We start from the raw sequence: 20385 nt of genomic DNA, 5'->3' as shown, positions 1-20385 counted from the left end.
AGACTCTTTCTGCAAAGAGTCCAATAGTAAATGTTTTAGGCTTTGCATGCCAGTCTCTGTCTCAACTGCTCCAACTCTGCTGTTGTAGCACAGAAGTGGCTATCAGTATTGTGAAAATGAGTGAGCCCAGCAGTAAAACTTTATATGGAAACTAAAATTATAATTTCATATCAATTTTTGGTATTATGAAAAATTATTCTTATTTTGATTTTTTTTCCAACAGTTGAAAAATATAAACCCCGTTCTTGGCTCATGGACCATACAAAAGCTGGTGGTGGGTCCAATTAGGCCTATGACAGTAGTTTCCCCAGCCCTGTTCTTAGCCAATGCACTCAGACAGAAATGACTATGAGCCAGGAAGACCATGGACACTAGAAATCCAGGTTCCTGTTTTCATGGCACCAGAGAGTTGGTGCTGCCTTGGCTTTGCCCTTGACTTCTTTTTTTTTTTTTTTTTTTTTTTTTGAGACGGAGTCTCACTCTGTCACCCAGGCTGGAGTGCAATGGCACAATCTCGGCTCACTGCAGCCTCTGCCTCCTGGGTTCTAGCAATTCTCCTGCCCCAGCCTCCCAAGGAGCTGGGACTACACGCGCGTGCCACCACACCTGGCTAATTTTTTGTATTTTAGTAGAAACGGGGTTTCACCATGTTTCCTAGGCTGGTCTCAAACTCCTGACCTCAGGCAATCCACCCGCCTCAGCCTCCCAAAGTGCTAGGATTACAGGCGTGAGCCACCGAGCCCGGCTGCCCTTGACCTTTTTTGAGGGCAGCCATGATTACAAGTTGTGGGGAGTTATGGATGTAGTCGTGCAGCAGTTAGGTAGCGCAGATCCAGAGAGGTCCAGTAAACACCCAGTGTGTGTAGATGCTGGAAAGGCTTCCTGACAACACTCAACACAAAGTTGTACGACAAGTCCTCTCATCTCAACCACAGATGTCATCCCTAATTAGAAGCCACTCCATCACAGGCATTTCTTCAGGGTCATCCTCTGATGCCCAAATCCACTTGTGCAACTCACCAAGAGAAACGAGAATTGTAAGACCAAGCAAAAACTCCACTGTGGGATGGTTACGGCAGAAAAATGTGACCTTAAACACTGAACCTTGGGGAAATTTCAGGCAAGAAGTCTTGATCATTCTTCAAGCCTCCTGATACAAGGAAGTTGTTTTGGACAGCATGTTTGCATCCCTCCTGCAAATTCACATGTTGAAATCCCAGCCCCAATGTGATAGTATTAGGAAAGGAGACCCTAACAAGGACAAAATCCTCATAAATGGGATTCATGCCTGCTATGGTTTAAAACTTCCCCCAGAGTTTATGTGTTGGAAACTTTAAGAGGTGGAACCTTTTAGAGGTGACTGGATCATGAGGGCTCTGTCCTTGTACATGTATTAATGCTGTTATCTCAGGAGTGAGTTCCTAATGAAAGGATGAATGTGACCCCTTCTGCTCTCTCATGTGTGAGTACTCTCTGGCCCTTCTGCCTTCTGCCATGGGATGACACCGCAAGAAATCACCCATCAGAGGCAGCCCCTTACTCTTGGACTTTCCAGCCTCCAGAACTGTTAGAAATAAATCTCAGTTCCACATAAATTATCCAGTCTGTGGTATCTGTCATAGCAAGACAAAATGAACGAAGACAGTGCTCTTATAAGAAGAGATGTGAGGGGCTGGGTGTGGTGGCTCACACCTGTAATCTCAGCACTTTGGGAGGCTGAGGTGGCAGATCACCTGAGGTCAGGAGTTCAAGACCAGCCTGGCCAACATGGTGAAACCCCATCTCTACAAAAAATACAAAAATTAGCCAGGTGTGGTGGCATACGCCTGTAATCCCAGCTACTTAGGAGTCCGAGACAAGAGAATCACTTGAACCCAGGAGGCGGAGGTTGCAGTGAGCCAGATTGCCCCATTGCACTCCAGCCTGGGCAACAAGAGCAAAACTCCATCATAAAAAAAAAAGAGAGAGAGAGATGTGAGAAACTTGCTCTCCTTCTCTGCTCTCCACCAAGTGAGAATACAAAGAGAAGTTGACCATCTGCAAACCAGGAAGAGGGCTGTCATGAGACACCAGATCTGCTGGTGCCTTAATCTTGGACTTCCAGTCTGTAAGACTGTGAGAAATAAGCTTTTGTTGTTTAAGCCACCCAGTCTACAGTATTTTGTTATAGCAGCCCAAAATCACTAATAAAGAAGTCAAGAGGCCAGAATAGTAGATGGTGGGGCAACAATAAACTAAAAGTAATAATGATAATAATTGCAGATCACCTTTATGAAGTGCATCCTATGTGCTAGGCCTATCGTATATATTTAATCCTCCCATCTCATTTAATCCTGGGATGCATGTCAAACCATCATCCTCATTTTATACATGCAGAAGGAATTGAGGCTTAACATTGTTTAGTAAGTTGCCTAAGATTACACATTAATATAAAGTGGAACAAAGGTTTTTAAATGTCCTAAGAGTACTCCAGCACTGGCCCTTCAGTCATCACTTCAAACTGCCTTGGCAAACATGGTCTTTTTTATTTTGGAAATCATTGTTCACTTGGAAAATACTACTACCCCTTGGCCTTTGTCTACCTCCCTCACCCCAGTAAAACTATGTCTTCTTCCTCTGGGCTTCCAAAGAACATTGTTTATCTAAGAACTAAGGAACTTATCACCTTGTAGCCTTGTAGCTATTTTTTCCTGTATCTGTCTGTACCTCTAGTCCATAATTATGCAACCTAAGGACAGGCACTATCCCTTATCTATATGTTACCATAACCCTTAGCTAGTGGTCAAGCTTCTAAAACATTGTAAAGGTGAACTTATGTGGTTTTAAGAAAATAAGGTTTTCCTGCATGTTTTAACTATGAAAGTTATATATGCTGAAATTCTCCTCATCAATAAAAAGGAACAAATTGTTGATATACACAGCTTAGATGAATCTCCAGGAAATCATGCTAAGTGAAGACAGCCAATCCCAAATGGTCACATACTATATGATTCCATTTTTATAACACTCTTGGAATGACAACATTACAGAAATAGAGAACAGATTGGTGGTTACCTAGGGTTGGGCTGAAGGATTTTGGAGGAGACAGGTATGGCTATACAAGGGCAACACAAGGGATCCTTGTATTGATGGAACTGACCTACATCTTGACTGAATTGATGTCAATATCCTGGTTGGGACCTACAAGCAATGTGCAAAAGACTTGAAAACACTGTCAACCAACTAGACCTAACAGACATATATAAACACTTCCTCCAACAACTGCGAAGCACACATTCTTCTAAAATACACAGGGAATATTCTTCAGAATAAATTATGTTAGGCCACAAAAGAAATCTCAATAAATTTAACATTTTGCAGTCATATGAAGTATATTATCTGATCACTATGAAATGAGATTAGAAATAAATCTGGATGGTAAATTCACAAATATGCAGCAATTAAACAACACACTCTTATACAACCAACAGACCAAGAGTAAATCATAAGGGAAAATAGGAACTCCTTTAAGAAGAATAAAAATGAAAACAAAACACTTCAAATATTATGGGATGCAGTGAAAACAATGCACAGAAAGAAATTTATAGCTATAAATGCCTACACTTGAAAAGAGGAAAGGTTTCTTTTTTTTTTTTTTTTTTTTTGAGACGGAGTCTGGCAATGTTGCCAGGCTGGAGTGCAGTGGTACGATCTTGGCTCACTGCAACCACTGCCTCCCAGGTTCAAGCAATTCTCCTGCCTCAGCCTCCTGAATAACTGGGATTACAGGTGCTTGTCACCACACCCAGCTAATTTTTTGTATTTTTAGTAGAGTTGGGGTTTTACCATGTTGGCCAGGCTGGTCTTGAACTCCTGACCTGGTGATTCTCTTGCCTTGGCCTCCCAAAGTGCTGAGATTACAGGCGTGAGCCACCACACCTGGCCAAAAGATTTCAACTTAGTAGCCTAACTTTCCATGTTAAAGAACTAGAAAAAGAAAATAAAATAAACTCAAATCACACAGAAAAGAAAAGTAATGATTACAGCAGAGAGAAATAAAAGAGAATATAAAAATAGAGATAATGAACCCAAAAGTTGGTACTCTGAAAAGACCACAAAACAAAATTCACAAACCTTTAGCAAGACAGAAAAAAAAGAGCACTCAAATTATGAAAATCAGCAATGAAAGCAAGGAAGTTACTAGAGAGAGAGAGATTCAAAAATCCTCAACAAAATTCTAGCAAACTGAATTCCAGAAGCATACTAAAGATCATACACTATGACAAGGTAGGGACTTATCTCAGTAGTAGTTCAATATAGGATGATCAATCACTAAAATACACCATATTAATAGAATGAAGGAAAAAACTACTCAGGATCATCTCGGTTGATTAAAGACCATTTAACAACATCTGACACCCTTTCATCATGAAAACAGTCAATAAACTAGGAATAGAAGAGAATTTCCTCCACCTGATAAAGGGTATCTATGAAAAACCCACAGAAAACATACTTTATGGTGAAAGACTGAAAGTTTCCCCCATAAGATCAGAAACAAGACATAGATGTCCACACTTGCCACTTCTCTTCGACCTAGTACTGGAAATTTGAGCCATGGCAATTAGCAATAAAAAGAAATAAAAGGTATCCAGGTTGGACAAAAAGAAGTAAAATTATCTCTATTTACTAAAGCTACAATCTTATATGTAGAAAATACCAAAGAATACACATAAAAAGAAATTCTCATATCTCATAAGCAAAGAATTTAGCAAAGTTGCAGGATAAAAGATCAACACACAATAACCGGTTGTATTTCTGTACACTAGTGATGACAATTTGAAAATGAAATTAAGAAAGCAATTTTATTTACAATAGCATCTAAAAGAATAAAATATTTAGAAATAAATGTAACCAAGGAGGTGTAAGAATTCTATACCTAAAACTACAGAACACTGCTCAAAGAAATTAAATACCTAAATAAATACAAAGACATCCCATGTTCTTGTATTGGAAGAAAATATTTTTAAGATGGCAATACTCCCCAAAGTAATGCAACCCCTTTTAAAATTCCACAGGCTTTTATGCCATAAAATGGAAAAGTCAATTCTCAAATTCATATGGAATTGCAAGGGAGCTTGGTTATCTAAAACAATCTTGAACAAGATGAATGTAGGAAAACTCGCACTTCCTTATATCAGAACTTACTATAAGGCAACATTAATGTGGTACTGGCATAAGGACACACACACAGGTCAACAGAATAGAACTGAAAATCCTAAAATGAAACCTCAGTTTTATGGTCAATTGGCTTTTGACAAGGGGCTCAAGCCCATTCAAGGAGAAAGAATTATCTTCTCAAAAGATGGTGCTGGGACAACTGCATACCCACTCATAGCATATACAAAAATGGCCAGGCGCGGTGGCTTACGCCTGTAATCCCAGCACTTTGGAGGCCGAGGCAGGTGGATCACGAGGTCAGGAGTTTGAGACCAGTCTGGCCAATATGGCGAAACCCTGTCTCTACTAAAAATACAAAAATTAGCAGGGTGTGGTAGCACACTCCTGTAAGCCTAGCTACTCAGGCTGAGGAAGGAGAATCACTTGAACCCGGGAGGCAGAGGTTCAGTGAGCCGAGATCACGCCACTGTACTCCAGCTTGGGTGACAGAGTGACACTGCATCTCAAAAAAGAAAAAGAAAAAATCAACTCACAATAAATCAAAGATCTAAATGGAAGAGTTAAAACTGTAAAACTCCTAGAAGAAAATATAGGGTAAATCTTCTTGGCCTTGAATTTGGCAATGAATTATTAGATATAATGCCAAAAGCACAAACAATTTAAAAAAATAGGCAAATTGGACTTCATTGAAATTAAGAATTTTCATGCATTAAGAACACTATCAACAAAGTGACAGCATGGCCCACAGAATGGGAGAAAATATTGTCAAATAATACATATGATAGGGGTTTGGTACACAGAATATATGAAGAACTCTCACAACTCAACAACAAAAAGACAAGATGATTTAAAAATGGGCAAAGCAGTGAATAGAAATTTCTCCAAAGAAGATATACAAATGGCCAACAAGCATGTGAAAAAACGTACAACATCAATGGTCATTAAAGAAACAAAAATCAAAACGACAATAAGATATCACATCATACCCTCCAGAGATCACTTCACACCCTCCACGCTCCGATTTTGTCAAATAAAAAAAAAACAAAAGTTGGTCAGAACATGGAGAAATCAAGAAGACCCTTGTTCATTACTGGTGGGACTTTCACTTGCCATAGCTGCTGTGGTAAAGCTAGGGTGGTTCCTCATAAACAGCCATATACCCGTGATCACTGAAATCAGGTGTTCAAACAAAACAAGTCTTTAACATTCTATACAAATGTTCACAGAAGCCTTATTTATAATAGCCAAAATGTGGAAACAACTCAAATGTCCATCAACTGATGAACAGAGAGGCAAAATGTGGTCTATCCACACAAAGGAATATTATTCAGTCATAAAAAAGGAACGAAGTACTGACACATGCTACAACACAGAAGACCCTCAAAAACATGATGCTAAGTGAGAGAAGCCAGACACTAAAGGCCACGTTTGGCTTTTCAGGCAGGCTCTTGCTCTGTCACCCGGGCTGGAGTGCAGTGGTATAATCATAGCTCACCACAGTCCCATTCTCCCAGGCTCAAGTGATACTCCCACCTCAGCCTCCTGAGTAACACATGCCACTATGCCCAGCTAATTTTTTTGGTTTTTAGTAAAGACAAGGTGTCTATGTGTTGCCGAGGCTGGTCTCTAACTCCTGAGCTCAAGCAATTCTCCCACCTTGGCCTCCCAAAGTGTCGGGATTACAGGCGCCAGCCACCACATCCAGCCAAGGCCACATTTTATATGTTTTCATTTATATGAAATGTCCAAAATAGACAAGACCATAGAGACAGAAAGGAGATTAGTGGTGGCCAGGGGAAGAAGGAAATAAGAAGTGACTGCTCATTGGTTTGGGGTTTCATTTTAGGTTGAAAAATATGTACTATAATTAAATAGTGATGATAGTTGCACAACTTTGTGAATGCACTGAAAACCACTGAATTGTATGTTTTAAAATTGTTAGTCATGACTTTTATGTTATGTGGATTTTACCTCAATTTTTTAAAGACATTGTTTGTGCTCATTGTGAAATTTTGAAAAAATACAGTTACATAAATTAAAAGTGAACATTCCTGTCTTCTTCCATTACTCAGAAATAATCATCATGTTTTGCTGTGTGTCCTTCTAGACGCTTCTGTCATACAAACACACCATGATTAGATTTGAGGTTTTGTAAATTGGGATGACAATCATAATCCGTCTGGAACCTTCTTGATTCATTTAATGTGAGCACCTTTCCTCATCAGCACACATAACAAATGCTTTACATTCTGTTTTTAACAACTTCTTCAGTTTCTGTAGAATAGAGAAACTACCATTTTTATAACCACTGTCCTCTAAATAGATGTTTAGAATGCATACAACTTTTTGCTATTATTAACAATGCTGCAACTAACAACTTTGTGCATGTATCTTTGCATACCTGAAGAGGTAATCCTACAGAATGGATTGATTAAATTTGAATTGCATGCATATGTATTGCATGTTCTGTCAAGAAGTCACCTGGGGGTCTGGGAGAATTAGCTGGTATCTTTCCTTGCCACCCCAATGGCACAAGGGGCAGTTCTGGCAAGGAAAGAACCTTGAGGGCTGTTACCATCAGAGGAATAAGGCTATGTAGGAGACAGAACTCTGGAGTTGCCACTTCCCAGAACTGTGACTCCAGCATTTCTCAGAGCTTCCATTTTCCAATTTAGAAAAATGTGGCTCACGCCTGTAATCCCAGCACTTTGGGGGCAGAAGTAAGCAGATCATTTGAGGTCAGGAGTTCGAGACCAGCCTGGCCAAAATGGTGAAACTGCATCTCTACTAAAAATACAAAAAAAAAAAAAGCTGGGCGTGGTGCACCCACCTGTAATCCAGCTGCTGGGGGAGGCTGAAGCAGGAGAATCGCTTGAACCCAGGAGATGGAGCTTGCAGTGAGCTGAGATCCCGCCACTGCACTCCAGCCTGGTCGACAGAGCAAGACTCCGTCTCAAAAAAAAAAAAAAAAAAAAAAAAAAGTATCCAAAACATGAAAACGATGCAAAAAGTCGGCTGTCTAATGAGTTCATTCAATTATTTAACTTAATGATAACAAAACATTAATTATCCAGGGGATGTACCTTTGTTTGATTTGCTATTTGCTATTATTAAGGCTCAAGCTCTGTGAAGTTGCAAATTAACTTGTAAACTTCTGAGTTGTGGATATGCATGATGCTGCTTGGGTTCTCCGTGATCCTGACTGAAATGGAGATGCACCTACATGAGTCTCTTTAGAGGGTACTCTTGGGGTCACCATGTGTGTAAAGGAAGAGAAAGAAGAAGAATTGGACAGAAGAAGTTGAGCTCAGATGCTGGGCAACATGTAAGTGTCTACACAATGCAAATACAAACAATTTTTATCTGAAATAGAAAAGATAACTGCAAAAGTTGGGATGTTATTGCCCTGTAGGACATGAAATAGTTATGTTTCTAGCTTAGCAAATTTATTTTAGCATGCCTTTCCCAGTGGACCATATATATCTCAGTTCCTCAAATGTTCTTTGAACCAGCTCTATCATCCTGCTGCTTTCCTTGTTAATGAGTTACATAAATCTTTAGCATGTTCTTACTATGTATTTGAATAAGTCGTATTTTCAGCTATTTTTAAATTATTCATTGATAGCTACTCCCTGCTTCAAATGTCCGTGGCTTCCCAGTGCTCCTAGAATAAAATCCAAACTCCTTCTCGTGGCCTGTGAGGCCTTGTACGTTCTGGCCTTTGTTTGACTTCATGACATTGCCCTCTGGTCTGCTGCATTCCAGGCACACAGGCTTTATTATTATGCCCTTCTAGACCATCTCAAGGCTTCTGAAGAAGCTAGCATCTCTATTGGGAATTTTCAGTTTATCCCAGAATCCCACCTTCCCAGCCCTCAAGTCTCAGCTTACAAGACACCTTCTCTGGCCACTAGAGCTATACTTCCTATACCGTGCCCCCCACCCCATTCCTCGTCACTCTCTGTCATCTCCTCCTTCTTCTGCATAGAACTGAGTCATTTCTGACATGATCTTGCTCATTTATTTGCGTATTTAAATATTGTTTATCGCCCTGTCAGCTGTGGGAGCCCCAAAAGACTACCAGAAAAACCTGTTCATCAACAAAGCTAAGTGTACAAGAAGTTCTGCAATAAGGGACAGGACAACCTTAACAGAGTCTCAGTAGTGTACTGAAAACGGAAATTTAAAAATATATATATATATTTGTGGCCAGGCGCAGTAGCGCATGCTACCTGCCTTTGGGAGACCAAGGTGGGTGGACCACCAGAGGTCAGGAGTTCAAGACCAGCCTGGCTGACATGGTGAAACCCTGTCTCTACTAAAAATACAAAAATTATCTGGGCATGGTGGCAGGTGCCTGTAATCCCAGCTACTCAGGAGGCTGAGGCAGGAGAATCACTTGAACCCGGGAGGCGAAGTTTGCAGTGAGCTGAGATCGCACCCTTGCACTCCAGCCTGGGTGACAAGAGTGAAACTTCATCTCAAAATACATATATATATATATATTTGTAGGGTTTTAGGTCCTGAGACAGATGATTTTAAGACAGATTTTGCAAGGTAAAGAACTGATTGAAATTGGGCAGAGTTGATGACATATCGTCTTGGATTGGTGGGCAGAGGAAGGCGGGGGTCTTGAATCAAACTTATTTTGTGTAGCATGCAGCAAAGTTAGTTTTTGCTGGGTCCCTGCATTGTTTAACACAGAAACAAGGAACTATGCTAGTTCAATTCTCTAGCCATAAGTAGACAGCCTGCTCCCTAAAAGCAGAAACCCTATTCATCTTCTTATTCCTGCTTCTTACTGTATGCCAAGAGCCTAGCCCGGGGTCTGCTGCGTATGTTAAATAAGTATTTGTTGATTATATTAGCAAATTATTACTTTGTCATTAAACGTGGTTGGGACCCTGGGCAAGACACTTTACTTCTGCAAAATAAAGATAGATAAATGTATTGAGTTCCTGCCATTGGCCAGATACCCTCTTAAATGCCATAAATTCTGTTATAAACCAAGCTAGGTTTTCACTCTTATGGAACTGAAACTCTGGTGCAGAAAGGCAGACAATACAGAAGCTGACAAATGAAGAAACAAAGTAATAGCAAACTGGGGAAAGCCCACATTTATGTGGAACTCTTGCTAGTAAGCCAGGTGCATTTTTTGAGAAGGAACCTAGAGAAAAGTTATACTCCAGTGAAACTCATTCTTTGTTAGGTGATCACACTCAAAAGCTGGTGTTGGCAACAAGCTCTCAGATATGAAAAATAAGCCCAAAGGCTAACATTTGATCAGAATTCTTTATCATTTAAATTCTATTTTCTTTTATATCCTAGCTTTAAACTAGTACAAGCATTAGAGTGTGGTGATTCTATTTACAGTAATGGTGGTGATAGTAATATGTGTTGACACTTCTTTTGGGAATCTTTCTGTTCTAAATATTTGTAAGGGATGTACCTTTCGAATTGAACATAAATGGATGTAAATAAAGAGGATTTTTGTTGGAGTATTTGAAACTTAGATCGTAGTGTGGACTTAATCATTGAAAAAAAAATGTTTTTTTTTAAGAAAATGCTGAGCAAATGTTCCTTTTTTCTCAATGATCTGTAAGATTTGCTTTTTGGTTGGGAACTTTTTAAAATCCTCCCAAGGGGACTTAATACCTGGTCTCTGTCTGAGAGCTTTTAAAAGGCTCCTCGACTCCTTCAGGTTTCAAAGTGCTCTTTGGTCGAGGGTTGCCAGGGTAAGGAGACGGCAACCTTGGGGCACTAAAATCATTTCAAACTCCTGGTTGATGCCCATTCACAGCAAACAATACAGAGTGAAGGTGAAACGCCTCAATTCCAGAGACAGAAGGTCCAGGCCCTACTCCTGACCCTGCTTCCTCCCAAATGAAACCTTGCACAAAGCACTGAGCTCTTTTGAACCTCTGTTGCCTTATGGTAACATGGGAGGGAAGGGAGCAGTTCCCATGTTGAGGGCTCGCAATGACGTATCTGGGACTCCTGACCTTGCCCCTAAATCGTAGCTGTCATCGTTCAGAGTAAAACATAATCTCTGATCTCTAGAGCTTACCCTCTGTAGGGGAGAGAAATGTGTCACCAGTAAGTACCATAGATGAGGGTAAAACTACAGGAGGAGCCAGGGCCCGTGGGAACTCTGCAGTGGGGTGTGGAGGGAGGCCGCTGCAGCTACTGTCAGAACTATAGGTAAGAATTTGCAGAACAGAGAAGGTGGAAGCAGGAAGGTCTGATATCCTGGCAGTGGGACCTGATTATATGAAAACATGGTGTGGAAAAAAAAAAATAGGTCAGTTTAGGAACAATGTTACTGAGATAGGTGGGGAAGGGTGTGGCAGGAGGCAGTGGAAGGTAAGAAAACTCTGCTTCCCTGGGAAGACCTGGGTTTGGCCTCTGTTATCCATGATTTTAGAACTGCCCAGTCATCCAGCCATGCTGACCACTGCGGCTGTCCCGTGGCCCTGGATCCCTGGAGAAAGCCGCTGTGAAGCCCCCATCCAAGCTTTCACGCCCATTCCCAAGAGAGAGAGGGTGCTGTGCCTGCCTTGCCTCTCACATGTTTGCTACAATCCTAAAACTCTTCTGACACTGAAGAAAAGCTGTTTCCACTTACAACTCTTAAGAAGGAATCAGGCCTTTCTGCGCTGAGGCCCAGGGTGGAACATAACCGTGATTTACACACCGTAAACTTTTGTGAGTTTTATTCACCTCAGTGGGCTGATATTACACATTAAGCGCATGGGAGAACCTCAGTGACTGCAGGCTTTCTGTGCAGCCCAGCACTAGGTTGGAGAAAGACAAAGCAGGAGAGGCAAACGCAGAGCATGCCCTGGTTTCAGATGCCTGGTCACGCCCCGTCAGCATCAGAGGTTGCAAATTCCTGCTCTAAAGGCCAAAGTCCAGCTCACTACAGTTCTGCTCAGCTGACACAATAAGGACCTATGCCTTCTTGAAAAAAAAAAAAAAAAAAAGTTTGTCATATACAATGCAAAAGAGCAAAGTGGGCGGGAGAGTAGTTGATGGGGTTATATACCCAACTTAGTCCCCCCAGCAGGGAGGCTCCGTGAGAACGGGACTTCATATCTGGGTGGCTGTCTGCAGATCAGTTCCGGGCACATAGTAGGAAGCTCAGAGTTGGCCTTTTCTGCTCCTCAGACACCCTGTATCCCTTCACACCTAGTTCCATGACCTATGAAAGCACAAATTCCTCCCCTAACCTCCAGCTCTGCCTCCTTCTCCTAGGTCCCCATCGCTGCCCTTGGGCAATCATCCAACAGCCCAGAAAGGGTTTCTTCTTAGGGACCCACTTCACTGAGCATGAGTTCTGCTGGTTAGGCAGCCTCCTCAAAAACATGGGGAGGTTCTCTGCCTCCAGCTCCTAGGTCCCCATCGCTTTGCCTCCAGCTCCTAGGTCCCCATCGCTGCCCATGGGCAATTATCCAACAGCACAGAAAGGGTTTCTTCTTGGGGACACACGAACACTTCATTGAGCATGAGTTCTGCTGAGTTAGGCAGCCTCATCAAAAACCTGGAAAAGAAGCAGCCTTCCTCCAACTCTGCACCTTCCTTCTCTCCTCTGCATTCATTCTTGGTCCTCTCCCTTTCTCCTGAATCACCAGGGAAGTTCCAAATGTTCTTCCTCATTTATGGAGCGTTTTGGTTCTCCCTGACAGCTAGTCCCAGGCTCTTGCACTCAATTAAACATCCATTTCAGTATTCCAGTGATACCATCAGACCCAACATTTAGGAGGATAACCCGTCTTCAAAGGTGTGTGGAATTATAAATAGTAAGAAATGCTTTCTTTTTAAGGGATTCACACTTAGTTCAGAGAGAAAGGCCAAATCCCATTCAAGAGAAACAAGATTTGGTTTTCCTGAGATTCATCTAGAATTGTTATATATTAATTACTGATTGCATAACAATTGCTCCAAAACTTAGTGACTTAAAACAACATTAATCCTTTATTATCTCACATGTTTTCTATAGGTAGGAATTTGTGAGTAGCTCCGCGTGGCCCTTGTGGCTTGGGGATCTCCCATGAGGTTGCCGACAGAGGTCAGCCAGGACTACCGCCATCGGAAGCCTTGGCTGGGGCTGGAGGATCCATGTGAACAGTCTAGAGAGCAGTCACAACACAGCTGCTGGTGCGAGGCTGCAATTCCTCTCCATACCATCATCATCTCCTCAGAGCTCTTTGAGTGTACTTATAGCATGGCCGCTGACTTCCTCCAGAGCAGGTGATCCAAGCCATCAGTGTGGAATTTACAAGACCTTTCACAATCTAGTTTCATAAATCACACACCACCTCTTCCACCATATTCTGTTGGATGCATGTGCAGACCAGCTCTGATTTCATGTTAGGAAGAGACTGCAAAAGGGCATGAATGGCAGAGGGCAAGGACACCTGTGGGCAGGTAGCATCTTGGAAGCTACCGAGACTACCACAACCAGCTCATAATTTATCTATTGTTTTTCTAATGTCTGTCCTTTTTCCCCCATCAACTCCTGTTGTCACTTCCATTTCTGCCAGTTTGGTAGCCTTGGTCCATTAGCTCTTACGGCTCTTTTACTTCCTGATTTAGGGTTCATCTCCTCCTTCCTCTGAGAGTTAAAAATAAATTATACACTTGGTAATCATAAAATGGAGATTTCACACCCACCTCCATACAACTGTTGTGTAATAAATGTGCATAACTTGCCTCCTGCAACACCTGGCTCGAATTAGGTGTACAATAAATGTTAATGGCTCTGACTATTATTATTATTATTTCTATTACCATTATTACTAACTTGATCACTATCGATACAACTATACCATTAAGACCTGCCTTGTGAAAAGTCTAGCCTGGAAACGTTCTCCTGTAAATGGGGAAGGAAATGAATGGTAGAGACCATGAAAAGCTGCATTTCCCCTTTACCCACCTTCGTGGCCTTCAACACACAGTAGCATTCAAAAGAAACCCTCATCAGTCCCCTAGCGCCTTGGAAAATAACCTCAGTTTCTACTGAAGTCTTTGGAAAAGGAAACAAGAAAGGATGAGGGTCTCATCCCAGAGCCTAAAGCCACATAGAAATTCCTCTCTAGACCTCCCTTCTCTCCCTGCCTCCCTACCCTAGCAATTGCTTTTCTAAGTCTGAGCCTTGCTGCTCTCCTCCAAAACTCCAGCCTGTCTCCCGTATCTTCTTCTGCCTAATCTTCCAAACTTTCCGACCTCCTTTTTCCTTCTTGAAGAAGATTCGAAGGATAAATTGAAATGAGTGTTTACACTTAACATTGTGCAACATCCAAGCACTTCCTAGAAATCACTGCACTATTACTTTACCCTAGAAATCCATTGTTACTGTGTCTTATAGACACATTAGTCCACAAAAGATTAAGTGAAATAACAAAAACAAAAACAAGCTGATCATTCACCAAAAACAATTTTGAGTAACTCTAGAGTTCCCAGGAAACACCTGAGCTGTATGTCCAAAATTCCACTTCTCTGCTGCTTTGGGGATCTTCCCGCATGCGGTGACCTGCGCATCCTCAGCGAGAGGCAGGCAGCCAGACCCCAGCTCCGTCCCCACCAGCTGTGTTGTTTTTCCAAAGCTGCTCTTTCCCATTTTTGTTTTCCTTAGCCTCACAGAGTTATCTGAAGATATACAAGACGGTGCTCACCAAGCATGAAGCACAGCGCCTGGCACTGAGAAAGTACTCAATACGTAGTAGCTATTTGATCCCTGGTAATATTATTCATGGGCTAGCAGAGCTATTCACTTTCTCAGCAAGTGACTTCAGTTCCTGAGACAGAACCAGAGGAGCTGTCTCCTTTACAGATGGGGCTCAGAGATGGGAAGAAGTTTGCCTGTATCACCCAGCAACAGAACAGAGCTAGAACACAGAACTCCTGATGGGCAAGCCCTCTGTTAACCAGTGTATGAAAGATGATAAGTGGGAAACTGCTGGAAACCGCAAAAACACTGTGTTCCACGAGTGCTTGGTGATTTGGAAAGCTACAGAGTAAGGATTCAAGTCTGACACCACCACAGTGAGCCGGCACATCCATTTTTAGCCTTTCAGTTTCTGAATCTGTAGAAGGGTAAAAATAATAACATCTATTTCACAGAGTGGCGGTGAGGAGTTCAGGTAGAAAACATATGTTAGGAACTTGCTAAGTAATGGGGTATTGGGGTAACTCCTTATGCTTATGGGATTCGGTTGCACTTTTAGAAACACATAAAAAGAGGTCGGACGCAGTGGCTCACGCCTGTAATTCCAGCACTTTGGGAGGCCGAGGCGGGCGGATCACAAGGTCAGGAGATCGAGATCATCCTGGCTAACATGGTGAAACCCCGTCTCTACTAAAAATACAAAAAATTAGCCAGGCATGGTGGCGGGCACCTGTAGTCCCAGCTACTCGGAAGGCTGAGGCAGGAGAATGGCGTGAACCCAGGAGGCGGAGCTTGCAGTGAGCTGAGATCAAGCCACTGCACTCCAGCCTGGGTGACGGAGCAAGACTCTGTCTAAAAATAAATAAATAAATAGAAAGAAAGAGAGGATAGAAAGAAAGAGAGAGAGAGAGAGAGAGAGAGAGAGAGAGAGAGAGAGAGAAAGAAAGAAAGAAAGAAAGAAAGAAAGAAAGAAAGAAAGAAAGAGAAAGAAAGAAAAGAAAGAAAGAAAAGAAAGAAAGAAAGAAAGAAAGAAAGAAAGAAAGAAAGAAAGAAAGAAAGAAAGAAAGAAAGAAAGAAAGAAAGACAGACAGACATAAAAAGATAGGTCCCCTCCCTCTGAATTCCCATAGTACCCTACTGCTGTGTAGGGGCTCCCCTCAGCTGAGTTCACTGAGCCCCCTGGTATGAGCTTGCACAGGGAGGCATAGGCCTTTGTAACATGGAAATATTCACTAATGAACTGGCCATTTAACAAACTGAGTCCTGCTCAGATATGGCTTCCCTTATCTGAGTTCCCTTGGTGTGCAGAGGCGGGTCCACGCTCTTGTCATTTCTGCTGACTGCCCTGTGCTGTCACCCAGCAGTACAACCTAGCAAAAATACAGGATCACACGAAATCAAGAGAGTCATGCTGGCTAACGGCTCCAATCACTCAGCAAGGCTTTGACAAGTGGGGAAATGGTGGAGTTAGAACAGTTTACAATTGATGAAAAGATCTTTATAAATGATAGCACCTCAAAGACAGTTTAAATAGCAACATTTAAAATGAGGCTTAGGAAAACAGGCAAAACCCTCAAATATTTTTATAAAACCAATCCTCTCTGTGATGTGCTGTGGAAGTCAGTGTGATCTGAAGGGTACGTACATAGCATGCTAAAGCCCAACGCCATTCGTTAGGTTAAGATTTTGCTCACAGGTGCAATTGTAATGTATATTTTGTTGAACATAAGATAAAAATAAACGTCTATTGTGACCTTTTCATTTCATTTTTCAAGATAAAATCCCAGTCACACTTTTTATTTCACTATATTTGCTATGAAATTCTAGTTTCATATTTTAAAGTATCCACTTAAGTGAACTTTTCCTGCTGCAACTTGTCCTGGAAAAATGAGAATCTCTTTCTCTTTATTCTGGTTTCTGACTTGCTCTTCCTTCTACCTGGGATGCTTCCCTCCCAGACATTCATGTGACTGCTGCCTCATTTCTTTAGGTTTTTGTCAAATATCTCCTTTTCTATTTCCTTCCTTCCTTCCTTCCTTCCTTCCTTCCTTCCTTCCTTCCTTCCTTCCTTCCTTCCTTCCTTCCTTTCCTCCCTCCCTCCCTGCCTCCCTCTCTCTCTCTCTTTCTTTCAACAGTTTCACTTTAGTCCCCCAGGCTGGAGTGCAGTGGTGTGATACGGCTCACTGCAACCTATGCCTCCAGGGTTCCAACGATTCTCCTGCCTCAGGCTCCCGAGTAGCTGGAATTACAGGCACCCGCAACCACGCCCAGCTAATTTTTGTTTTTGTTTTTGTTTTTTTGAGACAGAGTCTCGCTCTGTCACCCAGGCTGGAGTGCAATGGCACAATCTCGGCTCACTGAAACCTCCACCTTCCAGGTTCAAGTGATTCTCCTGCCTCAGCCTCCCAAGTAGCTGGGATTATAGGTGCATGCAACCACGCCCAGCTAATTTTTTTTTTTTTTTTTTTTTTTGTATCTTTAGTAGAGACAAAGTAGTAGGGGTTTAGTAGGGGTTTCACCATATTGGTCAGACTGATCTCGAACTTCTGACCTCATGATCCGCCTGCCTCAGCCTCCCAAAGTGCTGGGATTACAGGTGTAAGACACTGCACCCAGCTAATTTTTGTATTTTTAGTAGAGACGGCGTTTCACCATGTTAGCCAGGCTGGTCTCAAACTCCTGACCTCAGGTGATCCACCCACCTCGGCCTCCCAAAGTAACAAAGTGCTAGGATTACAGGTGTGAGCCACCACACCCGGCCAAGTGTCTCCTTTTCAGAGTGTTCTTCTAAATCTCCCCATCAAAAGAAAGCCTCATGTACACAAACACATACACACTTACACACACATACACATCACACTTCTGCACATCAGTACTCGCCTGCACACACACACACTCCTACATGCAACCTTCACACACATCTACAACTACACAAAAACACCACACACACACCTGCACATGTGCACACACATTCCTGCACACACCCACACATAATCCTCCTATCTATTCCTCTCTACTCCCCATCATGCTTTACTTTTCTCCATAACATTTATATCATCTGGCATGTTAAATATGTTTTTTGATTATTTGTCTATTAGCTGCCAAAAGATCAGAAACTTTATTCATTTCACTCACCATTTTGTCTCCAGTAATAGGCAGATAGGAGGCCCTCAAATATTTGTGGGATGGATGAATGGGTGGGTGTGTGGGTGAGTGTGTGGGTGGATGGGAAGGTCTATGGATGGGTGGATGGAAGGAAGAGTGGATGGGTGGATGGGTAGATGGGTGTGTGGGTGGATGGATGGATAGGGGAATGGATAGGTGGATGGATAAGAGGGTTTATGGAGTGGAAGGATGGGTGGGTGGTTGGATGGATGGGAGGGTGGGTGGGTGAATGGGTGGATGAGTGGGTAGATGGATGGGATGGGTGTGTGGATAGATGGGAGGGTGGATGGGTGAATGAATGGGTGAGTGGGTAGATGAATGGGAGGACGGGTGGGTGAATGGATCCCGAAAGAACTTAGGGCATTTTGTTGAAATATTCTACTTAATTCTACACCTTCACTTCAGACTGGAGATGCCCTGAAGGCAGGTCTATGGCCTCTTTGTGCCTTTTTTAACTGGTGTTTTAGGAAGCCTGATACAGATTTTTCACAAATACCAGTTGGGCTGATAGAAAGTCCCAGCAGAGTCTTCCCCACTCTCAACTTCTGAGTATCCTTTAAAAGGCCCAGCTCCAAACTCTGACATCTGTAGAAGGTGCTGCTCCAAGGCCCAGGCCCGTGACTTTGCCCTGAGTGTCCCTGTGTTGTATAAGCAGGAAAACAGAGGACCGTAAAGCACTGAGGAAACCCCAAAATAAGCACTGAACCCCGAAGGACTCAGGGCATGGGCGGGAATAAGACGGAGAGGGGGCAGGAGGGTCTGTGAGGTGACTGTGGTAGGTCAGTTTGGAGCACAGCGTCCTCCATGTTGGCTTCCACTGCAGATTTATTAAAAACACCAATCTAATATACAGCTGAGAAACTGAGGCTCAAAAAGTTGAAGGAGCTCTCCAAGGGCCACATCTCAGTAAGCGGTGGCGTCAAGACTCCAACCCAGGTTTGATGTACCCCAGGTTTAAAATTATCTCTCTTAAACCCAAAATGAAAGTAGAAAGGAGTTATTTTGTGTTTTAGGAATGGCCTGGGAAAAGGAACTGTCATCCTCCTTCTGCGTAAGGAGATAGTACGGAGTGGAGGACACCAGGGGGCTCTGAGACTGGGACCACAGAGAAAGTCCACTTGCCCCTGATTAATGCTAACTTGGGGGCTTACCCTTTCTGTGACTTGAGTTTCCTCATCTGTACTGCAAGAGCACTAACAGGGCAAACATTGCTTGTGGTTATGAAGATTGAATAACATGTCGCCCGGCACAGAATAAGCTCTCAGCTGGGAGTGGTGGCTCACGCCTGTAATCCCAGCACTTTGGGAGGCCAAGCGGGGAGGATCACTTAAGCCCAGGAGTTCGAGACCAGCCTGGGCAACATGGCAAAACCCTGTCTCCACAAAAACACAAAAATTAGCTGGGCATGGTGGAACACGCCTATAGTTCCACCTACTCGGGAGGCTGAGGCAGGAGGATCATTTGTGCCTGGGAGGTTGAGGCTGTAGTGAGCTGTGATGCACTCAGCCAGGGCAACAGAGCAAGACCCTCTCTCAAAAATAAATAAATCAGAAAGTTCTCAAATATACATTTGCAATAATTAATGCAAATAAATGTTACTTATTACTATTCTCTGAGAGTTCAAGAGAGTTGCAAGGAAATAGAGCTGATATAAAGGGAGTGATATGACACACATCCCCAGTGTCTTGAGCAAGTCATCTCCTCTGTCCCTCAGCCTCTGAACAATTCAATGTTTTACTGTTTTATCTAGTCACTTCTACTTTGGTGTCCCTGAAGCACTTTGTACAAATGTTTATGACAATACTTAGCCTCTCTTCAGTTTTCCTGCCCCGTGCCCAGCCGACTGCACCTTCCCCTACACAGGGAATAGATGACAATCTTGGTGCCAAGGACTGCACCAAGCCTGTTTTCTGAACCATCCCAGCTAATCATCACAGCTACCCTAGGAGGGCTATTACTATCCCCACTAAGGGGAGGAATCTGACCCAGAGATGCTAAGTGGCCAAGAACATCCTGTATGTGGCACTGCTGGGATTTGAGCCTAAGTCAAGGGATCAATCACTCCAGAAAAAAAGAAAGAAGAGAGAGAGGGAAGGGGCTCAGAGGGGGAGGGAGGGTGGGACAGGAATATCACTTTGGACAAGTTTATGGAACCAGGAAAAGACTGTAAATGAGCAGAGACTCACATCCCATTCAGAAAGAAATTGAAGTGTGCATGTGTGAGTGCGTGTGTGTGCGTGTGTGTGCATGTGTGCGCGTCTGTGTGCATGTGTGCACGTGTACGTGCATGTGTGTGCACGTGTGCGTGTGCGTGTGTGCATGCGTGTGTATGCGCATGCGTGCGCATTTGTGTGTGCACGTGCGCATGCAGCTTCTACTTTCTCAAGTCATACTTA

The 20385-nt window shown here is 42.8% G+C and overlaps 1 long non-coding RNA gene across 5 annotated transcripts in view; it reads left to right on the top strand.

Moving 5' to 3' along the window:
* LOC135971475 (uncharacterized) overlaps nt 1-13922 on the top strand; it is an 88019-nt gene extending 74097 nt beyond the window's left edge. For all 5 annotated transcript variants that reach the window (XR_012414364.1, XR_012414363.1, XR_012414353.1 and 2 more), the window contains one exon: nt 13157-13922. This is a non-coding gene — a long non-coding RNA (uncharacterized lncRNA). The remainder of the gene's footprint in view (nt 1-13156) is intronic.
* The last annotated feature ends 6463 nt before the right edge of the window (nt 13923-20385 follow it).

This window comes from Macaca fascicularis, chromosome 6, assembly GCF_037993035.2.
Source record: "Macaca fascicularis isolate 582-1 chromosome 6, T2T-MFA8v1.1".
Classification (NCBI taxonomy): domain Eukaryota; kingdom Metazoa; phylum Chordata; class Mammalia; order Primates; family Cercopithecidae; genus Macaca; species Macaca fascicularis.
Note: the sequence above shows the minus strand (reverse complement) of the source record. Positions and strands in the feature narration are given on the sequence as shown.